Below are 15700 nucleotides of genomic sequence, written 5' to 3' on the forward strand. Positions count from 1 at the left end.
TCTGGTCTCCAGGAGAATCATGATGAAACTCCCCACTACATGGGCAGGACAGTGCTAGAACAGACAGTCCTAAGAACAAGTGTACAAGAGGGAGGAGACGGCAGGATGAAGCAACCTCTCGGTAGCCGATGGCCATAAATGCCAAATCATCCTTAGGGACTCCTGACCTTCACAGGAACACTGAGTCCACATGGATCACGTCTGGGATGTAGGCAAGCCCGGGACTAAGGCGTGACTCTGTTGTTTACTTAGTAAGTGACCGGGCAGAATGCATGTGACCACCCAGAGTCTCTATGTTCCCATTTGCTAAAGGGAAGATGAAAATTGTTATGTGAGAAAACAAATGAAAAAACTATGTAAACTGTGGAGATATTATCGCATGGACAAGAGAGCAAAATGTATCCCCAGTTGCCAGGCACGTTATCCACTTGGCTATGCCATTCTGAGTGTAAACTACTATGTCAAGCATTTTTCTTGATGGTTGATCTATGTAGTCCATTGTTATTCTCATTTGTAATGATATCTTTGTATCTTTATTTAAACTGAGATATGTATATCCTTATAAAATGTATACATCTTCATATTCTGCTTTTCAAAATACCAAATTCAGATGATTTGGATTTTCTATGCTTTAGACTCAGTATATTGACCTGTCATAATGCCTTGCCTGGAACATGAAGGATAGAAGATCTCTAAAACAGAAGAGAAAAAAAAAAGTTTTGGTGGGAAGTTCCTCACAAAAAGTCTGTAACAAAGAATTTACATATTTCTTCTTCTCTGGGTATTTATTTTTAGAAACCATGAATGAGCATATCTGAAAAAGAGAATGTGACTTTGTGTGAGACTCTGTGTGTGTGTGTGTGTGTGTGTGTGTGTGTGTGTGTGTGTGTGTGTGTGTAAAAAACAATTAACAAGCAATCCATGAGAAATTTTTGCCAAGACACTTATATATTTTGAAAACAGGTTGAGATAAGTTTTACACAAAAAATGAAGTCTAGAACTTTTGTTTTATTTAGCGAAGAAGGTAATTGCTGTGGTTTCAATACTTGGACTTTTTTTCCGAAAGAAAACACCTTTTAATGTCAAAATGAAATAGTTTTTAATCTCAAAGGCCTAAGAGAGACAAACCAATTCTGTTTGTTGTTCCACATGAAATCTAAATGCAAGCAACATGTAGTAAAAAAATCACCACACTCCGACCTCTTTTTAAGAGCTTCTGAGGGTCCAAATGTGAGCTCTGAACAAGGACTAAGATGTTCTGGAAGGGAATAAAATAAATTCAAGATAATGATAAACTGTGCTAGGAAATGGGCCACAGAGTGAGCTATGGTTGCACTTTATCTATAATGAAGAAATGTCACTTAACTTAGTTCAGGAGCAAAAATAACTCTCAGGCTTTCCTTTCCTTAGATAACTAACATCTTCAACTTTTATTCTTCTTTGACCCTTATATTTTTATTTCTGTATTGATTCAGAAATAAAACTCATGAAAAGAAAGAAAATGTTCATGAATTTACATGATCAAATTTTTAATGTTAGTACCAAAATAAATGTATACTTTTTGCTATTTTTGTGCAATTGCAAGATACAGACTTTGCATGTCTATTTTTTTGAGATTATAATTTAATTATATTTCTCCCCTTCTTTTCGTCCCCCCAAATCCTTATTTATACCCCTTCCTACCCTGCTTCAAATCATGGCCTCTCTTTTCTCTAATAGTTATTGCATCCATGTATATATGTATATGTACTTAGGAATATATATTCCTAAATATAACCTATTCAATCTGTATAATGTTACCTATAGTATGTTTTCATGCCTAAGCATATTCTGATATATTTTAAAATGTGAACAATTTCTTATACCGTAACTTGAAAAGTGTACATGAAAATTTTACAATAGAAATACTTCTGAGATCCAATATCAGTAAAAGGAACATAAACATCATAAGAGACATTGTTAAATTCCTAACTATAAAATAACTGTAATTATTCTCTGGGACAAGACACTTGAAAAGTTGTAAGTAAAAAAGGATAGCATTGCTCATGTTATGTGAACAAAAGACAAAATAGTAAGTTATCAACAGTGGCAAAAATAATAAAATAAAACTTTCACCTGCTAAGAAAGAGAAGTTGACTTTTCTGCAAGATATGGAATTTAGGGAAAATAGAATATGGATGTGATTGTTAAAATTTCATATGCATTAAATAATGTTGTAAACTGATCAATATATCATCAGTTATTCTTTAACCAGCTACTACCTCAAAGAACCATACAGAAACCTTTTAATATTTCAAGGCTTAGCCCTTAGCTGGGCAGACTCTAAACTAGCTCATCTAAATCAACCCAACCACCGAACCCCATCCAGCCACGAGATTAGCTATACCTTCCAGACCTGTAATAATGTCCAGCTCCTTTAATGTCTCCTGGAAAAAGAACTTCCCACTTTCTTCATCCCAGAGTTCCTTTCTCCTTCCCAAGAAGTCCCACCTATCTCTCTCTATTGCCCAATCTTTAGCCTTTTACTGACCAATTAATTTGGGGAGCAAGGTTTGCACAACAAAAGCTGGCGTACATCTTTGTAAGATGGAATTCACTCATCTTAGGGCAACCAAATCTAGGAGTACAGAATTTAGCATTTGAAACATAGCAGCACCAGACCAAACATAGCAGGAGTCTTTCCCTATTTGGCCTATGAGTTAGCAAATACATTTATAATATCAGAGACAGATTTTTCTATTACATTTGTAGAACTTGTATTTAGAAACTATACTGTATTGGTATGAAATAGACAGATATAAATAGATGATAGATGATAGATTCATAGATATAAGGATAAATTGTGTGATAGCTGATTAACAATTGATAAGTAATAAACAGATAAACACATGGATAATTGGTTGTCTTAGGTTTCTATTAATGAGATGAAACATCATAACCAAGGGACCCTGAGGAGGAAAGCATTTATTTCATCTTACCAGGTGACAGTCCATCATCTGGAGGCAGGAGCTAATGCAGAGGGCATGGAGGAGTGCTGCTCTCTGGCTTGCTTCTCATGACTTGTTCAGCCTCCTTTCTTATAGAACCCAAGAACAGCAGCCCACAATGATACCACCCACAATGGATTGGGCCCTCTCTCATCAATCAACAATTATGAAAATTCATCACAGGCTTGTCGATAGCCTGGAATTTATGCAAGCATATTTTTAATAGAAGTTCCCTTTACCTTGTGTCAAGTTAACATAAAATTAATCTAGCACATTGGTACACATGTGATAGTACACTCGTAAATAGAGATAGATAGATAGATAGATAGATAGATAGATAGATAGATAGATAGATAATCTTAGGGTTTCTATTACTGAGATGAAATGTCATGACCAAAGCAACTTGGGGAGAAAAGGGTTTATTTCTACTCAAACTTCCACAGGACAGTCCATCACTGAAGGAAGTCAAGGCAGGAATAGACAGATAAACCAGCCCACCCCATCTTTACTGCATCACAGAATATCCTAGCAATCCCTTTAAGATTATCAGGTGGATTTTTGCTGGCATACATGTAACGTACATTCAGTCCCTAGGAAAAAACTCATCAGAATAGAGTGGAGGAAATGTTTCTAAAACAAAACTCAGATGTTGAAAGTCATTTTCTAAATTCTTGTTTTTCTCTTGAATTTCAAAGGACACCTATCTGCAGTAAGCTTGGTAAAGTATGAGCGAAAGTCAGGGATTTGGCCAAGAGAACAGAAGGACAGGCTCAAAGAACAAAGGAAGCTTGCCAAGTACACCAGTGCTTTAGGGCCAGCTGTGCACTTTGAACCAAAGCAAATTCATCCAGACTTGTTGACTGAGTGAAGAAGTAGGTAAAGATGGGAGTTTACTGAGGTAGTAATCCTCCCAATGGCACGATTTACATAAGTTAAGTGTGAAGACATGTGTTCTCTGATCATTCAAAGCCAAGGTAAATTGATGGATCTTTTCCTAAACCCACTTTTTCATCACTAATTTTAAATAGGAGATCAATAATTAAAGTATACATTAAGAAAAAAATCGAGAAAAGCACCTGGGCAGCTGGGGCGCAGGGTCGACTGACACAAGCCAGCTACCCACAACACCCGCCACAGGATCTTAAGACTTCTGGTGAGTGGAGCACAGCTTCTGCTCCAATCCAAGTGCTCGGGACCTGAGACTGCATTAGTTAGGGAAGCAGAAACCGGCCTGAGTAGGGCCACAGGCCTCATCCGGCCGGATCAGCGCCGGGGTAGCAGGAGCGCAGGGTTGCCTGACACCCGCCAGCTACCCACAACCCCCGCCGCAGGATTTTGGGACTGCTGGGGAGTGGAACACAGCTTCTGCTCCAGTCCAATCACGCGGGACCTGAGACTGCTCTGGTTGGGGAGAGAGAAATCCGGCTTACATAGGGCCACAACCCTCTTCCAGTCAGAAAAGCACCAGGGCAGCTGGGGCGCAGGGTCCACTGACACTCGCCAGCTACCCACAACACCCGCCACAGGATCTTAAGACTTCTGGTGAGTGGAGCACAGCTTCTGCTCCAATCCAATTGCGCGGGACCTGAGACTGCATTAGTTAGGGAAGCAGAAACCGGCCTGAGTAGGGCCACAGGCCTCATCCGGCCAGATCAGCGCCGGGGTAGCGGGAGCGCAGGGTTGCCTGACACCCGCCAGCTACCCACGACCCCCGCCGCAGGATTTTGGGACTGCTGGGGAGTGGAACACAGCTTCTGCTCCAGTCCAATCACGCGGGACCTGAGACTGCTCTGGTTGGGGAGAGAGAAATCCGGCCTACATAGGGCCATAACCCTCTTCCTGTCAGAAAAGCACCGGGGTAGCTGGAGAGCAGGGTTGCCTGACACCCGCCAGCTACCCACGACCCCCGCCGCAGGATTTTGGGACTGCTGGTGAGTGGAACACAGCTTCTGCTCCAATCTTTAAACAGTGACAACTATAACAACTAACCCCAGAGATTACCAGATGGCGAAAGGTAAACGTAATAATCTTACTAACAGAAACCAAGACCACTCACCATCATCAGAACCCAGCACCCCCACTTCGCCCAGTCCAGGGCACCCCAACACACCGGAAAAGCTAGACACGGATTTAAAAGCATATCTCCTGATGATGATAGAGGACTTCAAGAAGGACTTTAATAACACACTTAAAGAAATGCAGGAGAACACTGCTAAACAGGCAGAAGACAATAAAGAGGAAGCACAAAAATCCCTTAAAGAATTGCAGGAGAACACTGCTAAAGAGTTACAAATCCTTAAAGAAAAACACGATAACATAATCAAACAGGTAGAAGTCCTTACAGAAAAACAGGAAAACACATCCAAACAGATGATGGAAATGAACAAAACCATACTAGACCTAAAAAGGGAAGTAGACACAATAAAGAAAACCCAAAAGGAGGCAACACTGGAGATAGAAACCCTATGAAAGAAATCTGAAACCATACATACGAGCATCAGCAACAGAATACAAGAGATGGAAGAGAAAATCTCAGGTGCAGAAGATTCCATAGAGAACATCGGCACAACAATCAAGGAAAATGTAAAATGCAAAAAGATCCTAACTCAAAACATCCAAGAAATACAGGACGCAATGAGAAGACCAAACCTACGGATAATAGGAGTGGATGAGAATGAAGATTTTCAACTCAAAGGACCAGCAAACATCTTCAACAAAATTATAGAAGAAAACTTCCCAAATCTAAAGAAAGAGATGCCCATGAACATACAAGAAGCCTACAGAACTCCAAATAGACTGAACCAGAAAAGAAATACCTCCCGACACATTATAATCAGAACAACAAATGCTCTAAATAAAGATAGAATACTAAAAGCAGTAAGAGAATAAGACCAAGTAACATATAAAGGCAAGCCTATCAGAATTACACCAGATTTTTCACCAGAGACTATGAAGGCCAGAAGATCCTGGACTGATGTTATACAGACACTAAAAGAACACAAATTCCACCCCAGGCTACTATACCCAGCCAAACTCTCAATTAACATAGATGGAGAAACCAAAGTATTCCACGACAAAACCAAATTCACACATTATCTCTCCACGAATCCAGCCCTTCAAAGCATAATAACAGAAAAAAACCAATACAAGGACAGGAACCATGCCCTAGAAACAACAAGAAGGTAATCCCACAACAAACCTAAAAGAAGACAGCCACAAGAACAGAATGCCAACTTTAACAACAATAATAACAGGAAACAACAATTACTTTTCCTTAATATCTCTTAATATCAATGGACTCAACTCCCCGATAAAAAGACATAGACTAACAAACTGGCTACACAAACAAGACCCAACATTTTGCTGCTTACAGGAAACTCATCTCAGAGAAAAAGATAGATACTACCTCAGAATGAAAGGCTGGAAAACAATTTTCCAAGCAAATGGCATGAAGAAACAAGCTGGAGTAGCCATTCTAATATCTGATAAGATTGACTTCCAACCCAAAGTCATTAAAAAAGACAGGGAGGGACACTTCATACTCATCAAAGGTAAAATCCTCCAAGAGGAACTATCAATCCTGAATATCTATGCTCCAAATACAAAGGCAGCCACATTCATTAAAGAAACTTTAGTAAATCTCAAAGCACACATTGCACCTCATACAATAATAGTGGGAGACTTCAACACACCACTTTCACCAATGGACAGATCATGGAAACAGAAACTAAACAGGGACACAGTGAAACTAACAGAAATTATGAATCAAATGGATATGGCAGATATCTACAGAACATTCTATCCTAAAACAAAAGGATATACCTTCTTCTCAGCACCTCATGGTACCTTCTCCAAAATTGATCACATAATTGGTCACAAAGCAGGCCTCAACAGATACAAAAATATTGAAATTGTCCCATGCATCCTATCAGATCACCATGGACTAAGGCTGATCTTCAATAACAAAATAAATAATAGAAAGCCAACCTTCACGTGGAAACTGAACAACACTCTTCTCAATGATACCTTGGTCAAGGAAGGAATAAAGAAAGAAATTAAGGACTTTTTAGAGTTCAATGAAAATTAAGCGACAACATACCCAAACTTATGGGACGCAATGAAAGCATTTCTAAGAGGAAAACTCATAGCTCTGAGTGCCTCCAAAAGGAAACTAGAGAGAGCACACATTAGCAGCTTGACAACACACCTAAAAGCACTAGAACAAAAGGAAGCAAATTCGACCAAGAGGAGTAGACGGCAGGAAATAATCAAACTCAGGGGTGAAATCAACCAAGTGGAAACAAGAAAAACTATTCAAAGAATCAACCAATCAAGGAGCTGGTTCTTTGAGAAAATCAACAAGATAGATAAACCCTTAGCCAGACTCACTAGAGGGCACAGGGAAAGCATCCTAATTAACAAAATCAGAAATGAAAAAGGAGACATAACAACAGATCCTGAAGACATCCAAAACACCATCAGATCCTTCTACCAAAGGCTATACTCAACAAAACTGGAGAACCTGGATGAAATGGAGAAGTTCCTAGACAGATACCAGGTACCAAAGTTGAATCAAGATCAGGTTAATGATCTAAACAGCCCTATATCCCCCAAAGAAATAGAAGCAGTCATTAATAGTCTCCCAACTAAAAAAAGCCCAGGACCAGATGGGTTTAGTGCAGAGTTCTATCAGACCTTCAAAGAAGATCTAATCCCAGTTCTTCACAAACTATTCCACAAAATAGAAACAGAAGGTACTCTACCCAACTCATTCTATGAAGCCACAATTACTCTGATACCTAAACCACAAAAAGACCCAACAAAGATAGAAAACTTCAGACCAATATCCCTTATGAATATTGATGCAAAAATCCTCAATAAAGTTCTTGCTAACCGAATCCAAGAACACATCAAAACAATCATCCATCCTGACCAAGTAGGTTTCATCCCAGGGATGCAGGGATGGTTCAATATACGGAAATCCATCAACGTAATCCAGTATATAAACAAACTCAAAGACAAAAACCACATGGTCATCTCGTTAGATGTGGAAAAAGCATTTGACAAGATCCAACACCCATTCATGATAAAAGTCTTGGAAAGATCAGGAATTCAAGGCCCATACCTAAACATGATAAAAGCAATCTACAGCAAACCAGTAGCCAACATCAAAGTAAATGGTGAGAAGCTTGAAGCAATCCCTCTAAAATCAGGGACTAGACAAGGCTGTCCACTTTCTCCATACCTATTCAACATTGTACTTGAAGTCCTAGCCAGAGCAATTCGACAACAAAAAGAGATCAAAGGGATACAAATTGGAAAAGATGAAGTCAAAATATCACTCTTTGCAGATGATATGATAGTATATATAAGTGACCCTAAAAATTCCACCAGAGAACTCCTAAGCCTGATAAACAGCTTCGGTGAAGTAGCTGGATATAAAATTAACTCAAACAAATCAATGGCCTTTCTCTACACAAAGAATAAACAGGCTGAGAAAGAAATTAGGGAAACAACACCCTTCTCAATAGTCACAAATAATATAAAATATCTTGGCGTGACTCTAACTAAGGAAGTGAAAGATCTGTATAATAAAAACTTCAAGTCTCTGAAGAAAGAAATTATAGAAGATCTCAGAAGATGGAAAGATCTCCCATGCTCATGGATTGGCAGGATCAACATTGTAAAAATGGCTATCTTGCCAAAAGCAATCTACAGATTCAATGCAATCCCCATCAAAATTCCAAATCAATTCTTCAACGAATTAGAAAGTGCAATCTGCAAATTCATCTGGAATAACAAAAAACCTAGGATAGCAAAAACTCTTCTCAAGGATAAAAGAACCTCTGGTGGAATCACCATGCCGGACCTAAAGCTCTACTACAGAGCAATTGTGATAAAAACTGCATGGTACTGGTATAGTGACAGACAAATAGACCAATGGAATAGAATTGAAGACCCAGAAATGAACCCACACACCTACGGTCACTTGATCTTCGACAAGGGAGCTAAAAACATCCAGTGGAAGAAAGACAGCATTTTCAACAAATGGTGCTGGCACAACTGGTTGTTAACATGTAGAAGAATGCGAATCGATCCATTCCTATCTCCTTGTACTAAGGTCAAGTCTAAGTGGATCAAGGAACTTCACATAAAACCAGAGACACTGAAACTTATAGAGGAGAAAGTGGGGAAAAGCCTTGAAGATATGGGCACAGGGGAAAAATTCCTGAATAGAACAGTAATGGCTTGTGCTGTAAGATCGAGAATTGACAAGTGGGACCTCATGAAACTACAAAGCTTCTGCAAGGCTAAAGACACCATCAATAAGACAAAAAAACCACCAACAGATTGGGAAAGGATCTTCACCTATCCTAAATCAGATAAGGGACTAATATCCAATATATATAAAGAACTCAAGAAGGTGGACTCCAGAAAGTCAAATAACCCCATTAAAAAATGGGGCTCAGAACTGAACAGAGAATTCTCACCTGTGGAATACCGAATGGCAGAGAAGCACCTGAAAAAATGTTCAACATCCTTAATCATCAGGGAAATGCAAATCAAAACAACCCTGAGATTCCACCTCACACCAGTCAGAATGGCTAAGATCAAAAATTCAGGTGACAGCAGATGCTGGCCAGGATGTGGAGAAAGAGAAACACTCCTCCATTGTTGGTGGGATTGCAAGCTTGTACAACCACTCTGGAAATCAGTCTGGTGGTTCCTCAGAAAATTGGACATAGTACTACTGGAGGATCCAGCAATACCTCTCCTGGGCATATATCCAGAAGATGTCCCAACCGGTAAAAAGGACACATGCTCCACTATGTTCATAGCAGCCCTATTTATAATAGCCAGAAGCTGGAAAGAACCCAGATGTCCCTCAACAGAGGAATGGATACAGAAATTATGGTACATTTACACAATGGAGTACTACTCAGCTATTAAAAAGAATGAATTTATGAAATTCCTAGCCAAATGGATGGACCTGGAGGGCATCATCTTGAGTGAAGTAACACAATCACAAAAAAACTCACACAATATGTATTCACTGATAAGTGGATATTAGCCCAAAACTTAGGATACCCAAGATATAAGATACAATTTGCTAAACGCATGAAACTCATGAAGAATGAAGACCAAAGTGTGGACACTGTGCACCTTCTTAGAATTGGGAACAAAACACCCAGGGAAGGAGTTACAGAGACAAAGTTCATAGCTGTGATGAAAGGATGGACCATTTAGAGACTGCCGTATCCAGGGATCCATCCCATAATCAGCTTCTAAACGCTGACACCATTGCATACACTAGCAAGATTTTGCTGAAAGGACCCAAATATAGCTGTCTCTTGTGAGATGATGCCGGGGCCTAGCAAACACAGGAGTGGATGTTCACAGTCAGCTATTGGATGTATCACAGGGCTCCCAATGGAGAAGCTAGAGAAAGTACCCAAGGAGCTAAAGGGATCTGCAACCCTATTGTTGGAACAACATGATATACTAACCAGAAACCCGGAGCTCTTGTCTCTAGCTGCATATGTATCGAAAGATGGCCTAGTCGGCCATCAATGGAAAGAGAGGCCCATTGGACTTGCAAAGTTTATATGCCCCAATATAGGGGAATGCCAGGGCCAAAAGAATGGGAATGGGTGGGTAGGGAAGTGGGGGGCGCTATGGGGGACATTAGGGATAGCATTGGAAATATAATTGAGGAAAATATGTAATAAAAATATTAAAAATCAAAAAAAAAAAAAAAAGAATGGCCTCATAGGCTCATAGACAGGAATAAATGGTCACCAGGGAGTAACACTGTTTGAAAGGAATAGGAGGAAGTGTATCACTGGGTGTGGACTTTGATGTTTTTAAAAACCCATTCCAAGCCCAGAGTCTTTCTCTTCATGCTGCCTATGGATCCAGATATAGAATTCTCAGCTACTTCGGTAGCACCATGTCTGTCTGTGTACTACCAGGTTCTTGCCATGATAACAATGGGCTAAAATTCTGAAACTGTAAACAGGCCCCAGATAAATGCTTTCTTCTATAAGAAAAAAAAAAAAAAAAAGAAAAAAATCAATGTCATATTTGTTTACATTCTAAAAGTAAATCAGCATTTGTATATAAATGTAATCAATCTAAAATGTACCTTAATCTATGGTGTTATATCTTTATTATTCTAAAAAATGTTCTACCATTGAAAGTAGTTTTAAATTTCTATATGAAAATTTGGGGCTCCTGAAGAAACTTATTACCAAGAGTTCCCTCTTTTTTTTTGGGGGGGGGGGGTCGAGACAGGGTTTCTATGTGTAGTCCTGGCTGTCCTGGAACTCACTTTGTAGACCTGACTGGCCTTGAACTCAAAAATCTGCCTGCCTCTGCCTTCCGAGTGCTGGGATTAAAGGCGTGCATCACCATGCCCGGCACAATGAAAAATGTGTGTGCTTCTATAAAATAGAATTTCCCTTGTGTAAAACTTTTAAAAATAATTAATGATAAGCCATATCCTTACAATTCCTCTAAAACATTAACTTTTGAATATCCAATAAATGTTTATCATACACACATAATGTTTTACAAAATAGTACCATTCTATATAGCCTTCATTTTATTTAATATATATACATGTCATATGTAATACATGTATTATATAATACATAAATAATAATATACACATAGAATTTTAAGTAATATAACCATATGGCTAGGATTCTCAATGATAATAGGTGAGCCTTATTTAATTGTATGCTAAGTACTGGTTAATGTCATATTGTGTTTATGGATTGAACACAAATTATTTAACACTGTTTTCCTAGGTTTCTAAAAACTCTTCTAATTTGGGGACAAGGGAGACCTAGATCTAAAGCTGTTTCTTAAAGGCAGGACACCTCAGACTGTGTATATGTAATTCAAAGCTTCAAAACTGGGGCCTGGGACATGGCTCAGTTAGTAGAGTACTTACCTAACATGCATAAAGCTGCCACCCTGGGATTGATCTCTAGTACTATATAAACCATGCCTTAATCCCAGCATTTGGGAAGTGGAGGCAGAAGAAGCAGAAATATGAGATTTAAGCCTGTCAATACCACATGAGATCCTGTCTCAAAATAGTAACAAAACAAACAAAGCCAAAAAACAAACAAACAAAACCTAAATCTAAAACTTCAAAACTGGATTCTCAAAGACATGAAATCTTTTGTGAAGGTGGCGTACAAAAATAAAAATCACTAGAATTTTCTATTTGGCAAAAATCTATGTTCCACACAACTCAGCTGCCAAGGTGTTATCGTGAAGCCAGTGTACATCTCTAGAATTGGATTTTTAGGTTATTTCAGTTTTATTGACTTGTATTAGTAATTCTGTGATAAACATTTTCAGATACTAATTTTTAACTATTGTTTAAAATAAAATTTACAGCTAAGAATGGCCTAGCCTGTTTCTGTCTTTAAAGATTTGATATCTATCAACAAATTGCCCCTAAAACGGTTGGCGATCTATAGTCATTCATATAGCACGACCTGAACTAATGTCTCACAAATTAACTGAATTTTCAACTAATTGGGGGAAAGTATAAACTATGAGAGAATACAAACTAAAAGACATCTATTTTTTAAAAAAAAACCTACAAAATTAGAGCCTTCTGTGGGGTTTGGAGGTTGCACAGCAACTGTCTATCATAGACTCTCAAGCAGAAGTATTAGGGTACAATGTCTGTATGCACTTTAACATTTCTCACCATGTGGACACTCATTTCTGTAAGAAAAATGTTTCTCCAGAGTTGTGTCTAAAAGCCTTTCTCTGAAGTTGTCAGAACTCATGAACAACTTGTAGATTAGGGAGCTCTTCGTCTTCAGGTTTTTACTCCTTGAAGCTTGGCTACACGGAGGACAAGAATTTACCTGTCCAAAAATAATTCTTCCGAAGGCTTGTCATGACATTCCCCCTCCCCTCTCTCCTGGCTCCAAATCAGCTTCTCGGATTAAGTCCATGACTAAGAAATTCAAAGCGTGAGCAGTCGGAGCATCCACAGTAAGGTACATTGACTCATAGAACCAGCCTGAGGTGACTCCTGAATGGTTGGAGAAGACCATAAACCTTAATAGGGACAGCACAGTCCCCAGAAAATGAGGCAGGCCACCTCTGGGGCAGAACTAGAACTAGGGAGGGAAGGCAGGAAAGAGCTGGGCATTTGTTTGTAGGTTCTTGGCAAGCTGCCTTGCACAGGACAGAACATACATGAACTCTCAGTGGAGAACTAAACTCTTACCACAGGCTGAAACTCACTGTGATCATTTTCAAAGCCATGTCCCTCTTTGTCATGTTTTTCCTCTTCACTTTTCTACTTCAAATAAGTAAAGGAAACTCATTATAACTAATTCCATTCCTTGAATTTTCTGATTTCTTTCCTCCCAAGTAAGAGCATTTAACAGCATGCACAAGGATATAATGGCTTTTTTTTTTAATTGTGTGGAAAGTGAGTAGATCAGGCATGGTGAAGTCTACACTAAGGGCCATTGCTTTGTAGCCACTACCATTATGACTGCCAAGAAAAACAAATTACAATGAAATCCCTCCCTGGAGTTGTAACAGATGTGAAAGCAAGATGAAAACATTGTGACTCATTTCAAAAGAAAAAGGGAGTAATAAGATGATTAGATAGGCAAACAGAGAGATCAGCAAATGCAATGTTATATGTCTGTCTGTCTGTCGTCTGTCTGTCTATGTGTGCATGCATGAACATGTCCCCAAGTTTAGTGAATGAATCATTGCATCAAAACTCTTCCTGAAGCTAATCCCAACAATAGCTGAGAAAATATTTATTTAAAAGTCAATATCAGGCAAGCAAAAGCCAAGTTGATTTCTTTATGAGTTGCTGTTGGAAGTGCAATGTTTTTGTATTCTCTGGTGGCCTTCAACAATCCATGTGAACAACTGAATTTGAATATATCGTAATCAGTGAATCTCCCTCAGTGACTCTTAGCGGAGTATTTGGGGAGTCTTCAAATATAATTTTTTCTATCTAAATATAAGAGTATAAATCAAAGAATATAAGAGCAGCTAAGAAAATAGATCTTCCCAAACCAGTAAAAGTTACATTTATTCTGTGCTTTACTCCTGTTCCCTGTAACATTTGTTGCCTGTCAAGTAGAGAAAGCATTTTGAATTCTGATCTCACCACAAGAGGAGCTAAGCTCTATACACTAAAGCCAGGAAGTGTGTTAAGTGAGATTTCCACTCCTATAGTGTGCTAAGAGCCTGTATAGATTCCACTTTACAGTTCAGCAGATCAATTGTGTGACAAACCATTCCCAGAACCATGTTTGTGAGTGAACCTAGTACATCATGTAAGATAGGACATAAAGCCTCATCCTTGTGCCTTTTGATCCATTCTACAATAAATTAAATGCAGGGATAAGTAAAGATTTCAAGTGATCTTAAGGGAAGGCATTTATTTTCTTATTTAGTTATCATTTGATGTGTAAAAATACAGGTATTCCTTTTTGCCAAAGAAAGTACTTTAATATATTCTTGTTATTCAGAGAAAAAAATGAACTCAAAGTGTATCATAGTCTTAAATGTATGAGCTAAAACTATAAATATCATCGAAGGCATATATGATAGAGAAAAGTATATGAACTGAACTTTCAAAAACTATAAGCTTTTCTGCTATATCAGGTAGCTGAAAATAGACAATACCCAATACAGGAGAAAATATTTGTAAATTATGTATCTGTTAAGGATTTAGCATTCAGAAAATAAAAAAAGGTTGCTTATAATTCATTAACAGAAAAACACCCTAATTAAAATTTACAAATAATATTAATAGACATTCCTCAAAAGAGTATATATAGAAGTCTACAGATATGAAAAGGTATCCAACATCATTTGTCACTAGAGATCTAAACAGTCAAAACTACCATGGGATATTCTGAGGTTGGTTATAATAGAAGGCATCAGGCATGGCAGTTCGTGACTGTAACTCCAGCATTCAGGAGGTCAGAGGCAGGAGCATGAAAATTTCACAGTCATCATCACCCACATGGCAAGTGCAAGGTCAGAGAGTTACATAAGACCCTGTCTCAGAAGAATGAGAGAGAGGAGGGGGAGAGGGAGGAAGGAGGAGGAGGAGGAAGAAGAAGAAGGAGGAGGAGGAGGGGGAGGAGGGGAAGGGGAAGATGAGGAGGAGGAGGAGGAGGAGGAGGAGGAGCCACCAAAGGGAGAAAGAAAAGAAAAAAGAGAGAAAGAAAAAAGAAGAAAGAAAGGAAAGAGAAAGTGGAGAGTGGACAGAGGGAAGAGGAAGGAAAGGAGAAAGGAAGGGAGGCAGGAAGAAGACTAATCTTCTTAAAGAATCCTTAAGCATCTAAATATGTATGTAAACCAACAACAAGTATATATAAAAGAAGAAGGGGGGTTGAGCTAGAGAAATAAAAGTTTAGTCCTTCCTCAGTAAGCATGAAATAAGATTTTTTTCTCATGGGAAGGTTAAGAAAACCGTTTTAGGAAACAGACACTCAGTGAAGAACAGTGGCTGAGGTCACCATGTTTAACGAGTATTACGTTGTCTTACAAAACAAACATTTCTGAGTTTTGTGTAAAACTCAGCCACCGTGTAAAAACTACTGTTTTCTGTTTGGATTTTCTTGTATGACTTGCCATGCTGTAGGGGAGCTAATCCTCTCCTTCTGGGTTCACATATACCGAGCTGCGTCATTTGC

The sequence above is a fragment of the Mus caroli genome, unplaced genomic scaffold (assembly GCF_978045245.1).
Source record: "Mus caroli unplaced genomic scaffold, Mus_caroli_1 scaffold_14, whole genome shotgun sequence".
NCBI lineage: Eukaryota > Metazoa > Chordata > Mammalia > Rodentia > Muridae > Mus > Mus caroli.